Below are 8,192 nucleotides of genomic sequence, written 5' to 3'. Positions count from 1 at the left end.
GGGGTCCTGTGGGAAGGGAGGTGTGGATGTCCCTGTGTTTAATTAAGAGTTGTATTGTGTGGATGGGAGGAGGAAAGATGCCGGGCTGCTCTGCGCTCTGTTCCCTTCATCGCAAAATAACCTGCAAGTGGAAAGAAAGAAAGAAAGAAAGAAAGAAAGAAAGAAAGAAAGAGAGAGAGAGAGAGAGAGAGAATGAAAGAGAGAGAGAGAGAGAAAGAAAGAAAGAAAGAAAGAAAGAAAGAAAGAAAGAAAGAAAGAAAGAAAGAAAGAAAGAAAGAAAGAAAGAAAGAAAGAGAGAGAAAGAGCTACTAAGATGGAGCCGGCTCTGGAATAGATACCATTAGAACCACAGTGTTTCTGGAATAAAGATATCTAATTTCCTGCCGCAAATCACTTCCCCGATCAGAAAACACAAACAGCTGAACAGAAGGGGTAAAAAATAGAGGAGGAGGACGAGGACGAGGACGAGCAAGAAAGGCCCCGGAATAAAAATAACTGCGCAAAAGGGCTTACATTCAACGCTCTGACAGGCGACTCCTCCAAACCTGGGCCAGTTCTATCCTCCTCCCAACGCCCCCCACTCTGCTCCCGACTTTCCAGCCCACCCGGGATCTCTTTTGAGACACCCAGCATCTCTGAGGGAAGGGGGACGGTTCCCAGACTGAGATTGGGACAGCGACGGTGGCGGAGAACTGGAGCACTCACGGCCTATAGGGGCCTCGTGGGGCCGCTGAGGCCGGGCCTGTCCGGCACCGACGGCGTCACCTCCTCTTCTAACCGGGCACCCCGGGCAGGGCGCTCCTCAGGGCACGGCTTGCCCGAGGCGCCCTCGGTTTCCCCTCTGGAAGGAGGTGCAGGAACCCAGGGGCAGGGGAGCTCCGGGCGCCCTGCTGGGGCCGCGCTACTTAGGGGCGTTGCGGCTGCGGCCCCGACGCCCCTTGTCAAATCGCCTCCTGGGTCTCGGGGACCCGGTGAGCAAAGCCAAGACCGGACCCCCGGTGGCCCCAATGGCGCGGGTGAATGAGGACGCTGGACTTATAGGCGCCCACGAGAGGGCGCGGGCCGGGAGGGCCTGGGAGGAGAGGCGCCGGGCTTCGCGTGGGGCTCGGGACCGAGGGGTCCCCAGGACGCACAGACTCGATCGCCCCTCAAAAATGACCGTGGTAGCAGGTGCAGGCCGAGAGTGGAGGCAGAAGGAGTGGGAGGAGGAGAGCAAATACATCTACTCAGATGCTAATGCACAGAAAGTGAGCCTTAGCTGTTTTTCTTTGGAGATTAAATGAAATCTCAAACGGATTTGTTTTTGAGTAGGAAATTGTAGATTTCTCACAATCGCATGAAATTTTGTGTTGCATGCCTCTAATCAACATCACATTCTTTGCCCCCACTTTAGGTTTTGCAGGTCTTAGTACAGCTCCTGGTACCCAGGAACATCTTTCCCGAACCAGAAAATTGCACTGTGGCTGTGGGAGTGTAGTAGGTACTTTTATTTGGGCAAATGGCACTTGATGTTTCATCCTCATGAGGTGGGCGCTGATTGATCTTTTCCCCTGCCCCCATCCCTTATTTATCCTGGCCCCATTCTTTTCCCTCAATTCTCCCATTACTGCTGTTGGGGCCATTTCATTGTTCATTACTCCTACGGTTTAAGGCTTGCAAAGGACTAAAAAGAAATTAAAAGCAATGTATTTTGCTTAGAGAATCCCAGAAAGGCTGGAAAGAAAGGCGATTGAAACCCACGGTTCAAGTGAAATTTAGACATAGGAGTGATTTTTACGTATTTCTTTTCATGGATAATAGAGAGTTGGCGTTATCTGTCACTGTACGTTCTACCTAATAAATAGCTGCAAGACTATAATCTAACAGGTGTAAAATTTCCCTTTTCTGACAAATGAAGAGACCACCAACAGTACAAATAGAAAATGCTGTTGTTGACAATCTCTCACACTGTAGAGCCGATTCTACGCTAGCTTGCTTTCTCTTTCTTTTCTTTTCCTTTTCTTTTCCCTTTCTTTCTTTCTTTCTTTCTTTCTTTCTTTCTTTCTTTCTTTCTTTCTTTCTTTCTTTCTTTCTTTCTCTCTCTCTCTCTCTCTCTCTCTCTCTCTCTCTCTCTCTCTCTCCCCCTCCTTCCTTCCTTCCTTCCTTCCTCCCTCCCTCATGCAGGCCTGGCTTTTGGGGTATGGTGGTGTGTACCCCACACAGAGAATTGTAAACAAAGATAGGCTGATTTAATTTCTGCGCCCCCCCCCACACCCCACAAAAATATTGAGGAGGGATTTTTTGCTCTCTGCCAACTGAAAAAGGGACTGATCATCAGAGAAAATGCCTGTCCTTTCTTTCACTCATTCTCTTGATCTCCTCCAAAAATATGGCCTATTTAGTTATTAGGAATCATAGATTGGGAAAAGAAAAAGAACAGAGAAGGCTGTCCCAAGTTCCATTCCCTGGGAGGTCCCACTTCCATCTGGCATATGTTGAGTCCTGTTTTCCTCTCAAAGGGGGCCTTGTTTATGGAGATTTTCTCTGCATTCATTTGTTCCCAGCCATCTCTTCAACAGCTATCCCCCCACCTTCCAGGATCCCGTTGGTCAGGCTTGGTTCCCACTGCATGGAAAGCAAAAATATCTCACCCAGAAATGTCTTGTCAAAGACAGAGAGGGAAACCGGCCCAGGCAATGCTGCCCTTGCATGTCGTCATGGACCAATTTCTTACCTACTTCTCCTCACCTTCTTTCTCTCTTCTTCAGCTTCTGGGTTGAAGCACTTTGATGTTATTTATACGAAGGAAATGACATTAGAGTAACCTTTTTATTGCATTACACTAAAGGGAGATTGAACTATAACTTTGAAAATTGTGACATTCCAATGAGAGCTATATTAAATTGCTTAAAAACATTTCGAAGGCATCATTGGTATTGTCTGTAGTGGTAAGTGAAACAAAGGATTTCACAGCATGTCGGGCTTATTACAAACTATGCTCACATTTAAGTCTTTAAGCTATTAAATAGAAGAGAGAAGAAAGGGGATGGTGAAATAGTATCAGAGTGAGATGGAAGAGAGAGACAGAAGATGCCTTAGAGAAGACAATCCTGAGAATAAAAGGTGGCACAGATTGAGCGCTTACTCTTTGCCAGTACTTAAAACGTGTTTCCTGGCCAGGTGTGGTGGCTCATGCCTGTAATCTCAGCACTTTGGGAGGCCGAGGTGGGTGGATCACTCGAGGTCAGGAGTTTGAGACCAGCCTGGTCAACATGGTAAAACCTTGTCTCTACTAAAAATACAAAAAAATTAGCTGGGCATTGTGGCACGCACCTATAATCCCAGCTACTCAGGAGGCTGAGGTGAGATAATTGCTTGAACCCAGGAGGCAGAGGTTGCAGTGAGCCAAGATCGTGCCACTGCACTCCAGGCTGGGTGATACAGCAAGACTCTGTCTCAAAAAAAAAAAAGTTTCCTTCATATAAAGAACACCAAAATGCTAGACTGCAGTTTTAAGTGCTTTTCACATGGATCAACTTATTAGAATCCCTCTTTTACAGATGAGAAAACCAAGGCACAGAGAGGGTGTCCAACTCAGCCTGATTTTCCCAGGATTTGCCTGGTTTTCCAACTGAAAGTCCTGTATCCTGGGAAATTCCTCAATCCCAGGCAAACTGCGATGGTTGCTCACCTGAGGCACCGGGAGAAGCAGTTTGCCCAAGGTCGCAGAGGTGGAGCCAGCATGGGAATGAGCTAAGCAGTCTGACCCTGGAATCTACTGCTCTTATCCTCTGTAAATCTCACCCAATTTTACAGAATGAGTAACTTGGGGCATTAGAGAGAGATGAACTGACTTGTCCGCAGTCACACAGCTTGCTAGTAGTGGGTAGACGACTACAATTTGGGACTAACAAAGCACACCTCCTTTCTACTCTCAGCTACCTTCTGAAAGAGGTTTTATAGAAAAGAAAGCAGCTTTAAAAAAAAACATAGAAGTAACGAGCTAAATAAAGAAATATATCCAAGAAAAAGACATCTACTGTATTGAGAAACATCACGACCTGGCAGTATTAGAATATGTAGCAAAAGGGGGTCACCTATATTGTAAACACAATTTATAATGAAAGACAATTTCAAAATTGCAATAAGTACACAAAGAAAATAATTATATGGCACATGTGGCCATTAGGCAGGGAACATTTTAACTTCCTAAAGCATTTGGTGTATTGTTCTGATTCCATTATTGTTCACTAATGATGGTCATTGTTCCACCTCACGTCATCCTCAAAACTGGCAGCCCCCTGCAGTGGACATTGTTTCCAAACAGCTTCTCTAGGACACTTCGGACAAACCTGCAAGAACTGATTATGTTCTGGGCATGGAGTTGGTAAGCAGGTTGTAGCTGGGCATTGGCCAGGGAAGAAGGCATTCTCACTTGGAACACAGCTCATTGTAAAAATGCAGTTTGACATCAATAAAAATAATCACTATTTGTTGTATTTCTTATAATTATAGGTCATCTCTTGGTGAGGCTCTGCAGTTCGTAAAGTGGCGATTTGGCCTCTGTCATGCTGACGCTGGAGGCAACCAGGCCCCAGAGCCTCTCCTGGCGGGCATCCTGAACGCCAGAAGCTTAGGCACAACTTCAGGGAAGAAAACATTTTGGAAATGACGAGAAAACTGTGAGGGAGTTGCAACTGTAAACAGCAAATGTGCTAAAGACCAGAGACTTATGCAGAGCTAAAAGAGGGCAGGTGGAGCTGTTCTCAGTTTTTTACATGTGAAGAAAACATTGGGCTGACTCCATTCTGATTCTGCAGAGCTAAAATGTGCCTTCATGACTGTTGTTGTTTTATTTTACACAAGCACCCGGGGCTGCGTGAGGATCAGGGCTTGATGAGCCAAAGGATTCTGAGAAAAAAGGTGAACAGCTGTGGTTCTTGTCAAACACAAACTCTTAATCGTTGCTTAATCATTCCCCCATATTAGACATTTGTGTTATTTTAATTGTTTTGCTATCGCAAATAGCATTGTAATGAAAACCTTTGTGCACCTAACTTATTCTTTTGCATTGTTTCCTTTACATAATTTCCTAAGAGTGGGATTACTGATTAAAGACTATGAACATTTTAGTCTCTTGAAATATTGCCAAAAATGTCTCCAACTGGTTGAACCAATTGACACTACCTTCATATGAATGTACCAATTTTGCTACAACCTTGCCAGCATTATGTATTACAGCTTATGTATTTTGCTACAACTTTGCCAGCATTATGTATTACCCTGCCACCCCCGCCTCAAAATATGGTGATTTAAATAATTCTATACTTGAATCTAGTTCTCCTAACTCTATGCTCAGTATCTTCCCCCTCACTCCAGCATCTCTCTCTCTTGCCCGTCTGAATGACTTGAACTAAGATGACAAGAATACATGAGAAGAAAGGTAATCCTGGTTGGGCACAGTGGCTTATACCTGTAAGGTGGGTGGATCACCTGAGGTCAGGAGTTCGAGACCATCCTAATATGGTGAAACCCCATCTCTACTAAAAATATAAAAAATTAGCCAGGTGTGGTGGTGGGCGCCTGTGATCCCAGCTACTAGGGAGGCTGAGGCAGGAGAATCACTTGAACTTGGGAGGTGGAGGTTGCAGTGAGCCAAGATGGTGCCACTGCACTCCAGCCTGGGCAATAAGAGCAAAATTCCATCTCAAAATAAATAAATAAATAAATAAATAAATAAATTAAATAAATAAATAAAATAAAGAAGAGGAAAAAAAGAAAAAAGAAAGAAAGGTAATCCTAAAGCAGTGCACATCTGCCATGCTCGGCAAGATTTGTGAAGACATCTGTAACAGAATGTGCAGTGTGTGAGGGCCTGGGCTCTGGAATCAATGGGACAGGGCTTGGAGCCCATTCTTTCTACTTCTGGCTCAGTAGCCATGGGCAATCAAATTAACCTTACTTTCTTCACCTGAAAATTGAAGATGATAAAAGTACCTGCCGCACTGTGCTGCACTATAGATGCTAAATAAAAGTTAGCTTATATTGTGTGACACATGAACACTGAAATGCACATTATTTTACATGCTTTTTTTTTTTTTTTTTTTTTTTTTTTGAGACAGAGTCTTGCTCTGTCACCCAGGCTGGAGCGCAGTGGCATGATCTCAGCTCACTGCAACCTCTGCCTCCTGGGCTCAAGTGATTCTCCTACCTCAGCCTCCTGAGTAGCAGGGACTACAGGTGTGCCCCACCACACGCGGCTAATTTTTGTATTTTTAGTAGAGATGGGTTTCCACCATGTTGGCCAGTCTGGTCTTGAACTCCTGACCTCAGGTGATCCGCCCGGCTTGGCCTCCCAAAGTGCTGGGATTACAGGTGTGAGCCACCGCACCTGGCCTTATTTTGCTTACATTTTTGAATACCTGTAAAATTATTTTTATAGAATATTGACTCAGGACTGAAATTGCTCCATTGAAAGGTATGTATGGTAACTATAGATATTGACAAAATGTCCTTTAAAAAGCCTATTTCGGCCGGGCGTGGTGGCTCAAGCCTGTGGTCCCAGCACTTTGGGAGGCCGAGACGGGCGGATCACGAGGTCAGAAGATCGAGACCATCCTGGCTAACACGGTGAAACCCCATCTCTACTAAAAAGTACAAAAAACTAGCCAGGCGAGGTCGCGGGCGCCTGTAGTCCCAGCTACGTGGGAGGCTGAGGCAGGAGAATGGCGTGAACCCGGGAGGCGGAGCTTGCAGTGAGCTGAGATCCGGCCTTTACTCTGATTTCCTTTAGCTTCTAAGCATAATGGCCAGTGTTTATTTTCATGCGTTTTCATGAGTTTATTTCATGAGCTGAAAGACCACATTTCTTGGCCTCCCTTTCAGGAAGGAGTGGCCAATTTAACTAAATTCTGGAGGAGGACACGTTTTGTGTGGTGTTTCCAGGAAGTCATCTTAAAAGAGAGGAGTTTTACAGACCAATGTCCCTCTCTTAGTCTTCTAGATGGTTTGTCTTGAAGGGATGTGAGACAAAGACTGCTAATTGCATCCAAATATTCATCCTTCTGGTGGTGGGTTAAAGAGACTGCAAATTTTGTGTCACTCTCGGCTGCTGCTGGTACTGGGGCCCAAGGAGGGATATGCCCGAGTGGGGCCGCCTGACCAAGGGAGCGACAGACACGACACCCATGGACGCCTCAGCCGCTTGGGGCCCGCATGGACCCCTCCTTCAGTGTAGAATGAACCAAGGAGACTCAAGCCCAGCAGCTATTCCACGTGCGGCGGAAGACATTCAAGGAGATGACAGACGGATATCTCAGCACCACAGATTTGTTTTGGACTGTAAAGACAAAGAGCCTGATGTACCATTTGTGGCAGGCTCCATGGTGCAGTTAACGCAGCCATATGAGACATGGCGAGAGCTTTTTTTCCCCACTTCAAGCACTGCATTTTGGAACTGGGGGAGATACAACAAGATATGTTTTGTGGAGATTAAAGAATGGAGAACTGGGGAATATTAAGCCTAAGGTCATTGTTGTCTGGGTAGGAAGAAACAGCCATGAAAATGAAGCAGAAGAGGTAGCAGGTGGTATGGTGGCCATGGTACAACTTATCAACACAAGGCAGCCACAGGCCAAAATCATTGTATTTGATCTGTTACCTCAAGGTGAGAAACCCAACCCTTTGAGGCAAAAGAATGCCAAGGTGAACCAACTCCTCAAGATTTCGCTGCTGAAACTTACCAACATGCAGCTCCTGGATACTGACAGGGGTTTCGTGCACTCCAACCATGCCATCTCCTGCCACGACATGTTTGATTTTCTGCATTTGACAGGAGGGGGCTACTCAAAGGTCTGCAAACCCCTGCGTGAACTGATCATGCAGTTGTTGGAGGAAACACCCGAGGAGAAACAAACCACTATGGCCTGACTGGCTCCCATCAGTGTCAACAGCATCTCAGTTTCCTCAGATCAGTTATATCACCCCCGGCGCTCCAGAATCCTTCTCTTTCTTAAGGCACTTTGCATTGCAGAATGTTCCTGGATGTTCATATCTCGTGTTTGAAGGGGAGGAGGGATTTAAACTGGTCCTGTACATAGAAGGTTTGTTTGACAGAGGAGAAAAGTCAGCCAAGGAAGATTGTTGTTTCAATTCATTTGAAACCAGAAAGGGACTTTTTAGTTGTATGTGTAACATGTTCATTGAATTATCAC

At 45.6% G+C, this 8,192-nt stretch overlaps 1 pseudogene; it reads left to right on the top strand.

Annotated features, from left to right (window-relative positions):
• Positions 1-7,092: 7,092 nt before the first annotated feature.
• LOC103231731 (platelet-activating factor acetylhydrolase IB subunit alpha2 pseudogene) lies at positions 7,093-7,908 on the top strand (annotated as a pseudogene).
• Positions 7,909-8,192: the final 284 nt, after the last annotated feature.

Source organism: Chlorocebus sabaeus, chromosome X, assembly GCF_047675955.1.
Source record: "Chlorocebus sabaeus isolate Y175 chromosome X, mChlSab1.0.hap1, whole genome shotgun sequence".
Taxonomy (NCBI): Eukaryota; Metazoa; Chordata; class Mammalia; order Primates; family Cercopithecidae; genus Chlorocebus; species Chlorocebus sabaeus.
Note: the sequence above shows the minus strand (reverse complement) of the source record. Positions and strands in the feature narration are given on the sequence as shown.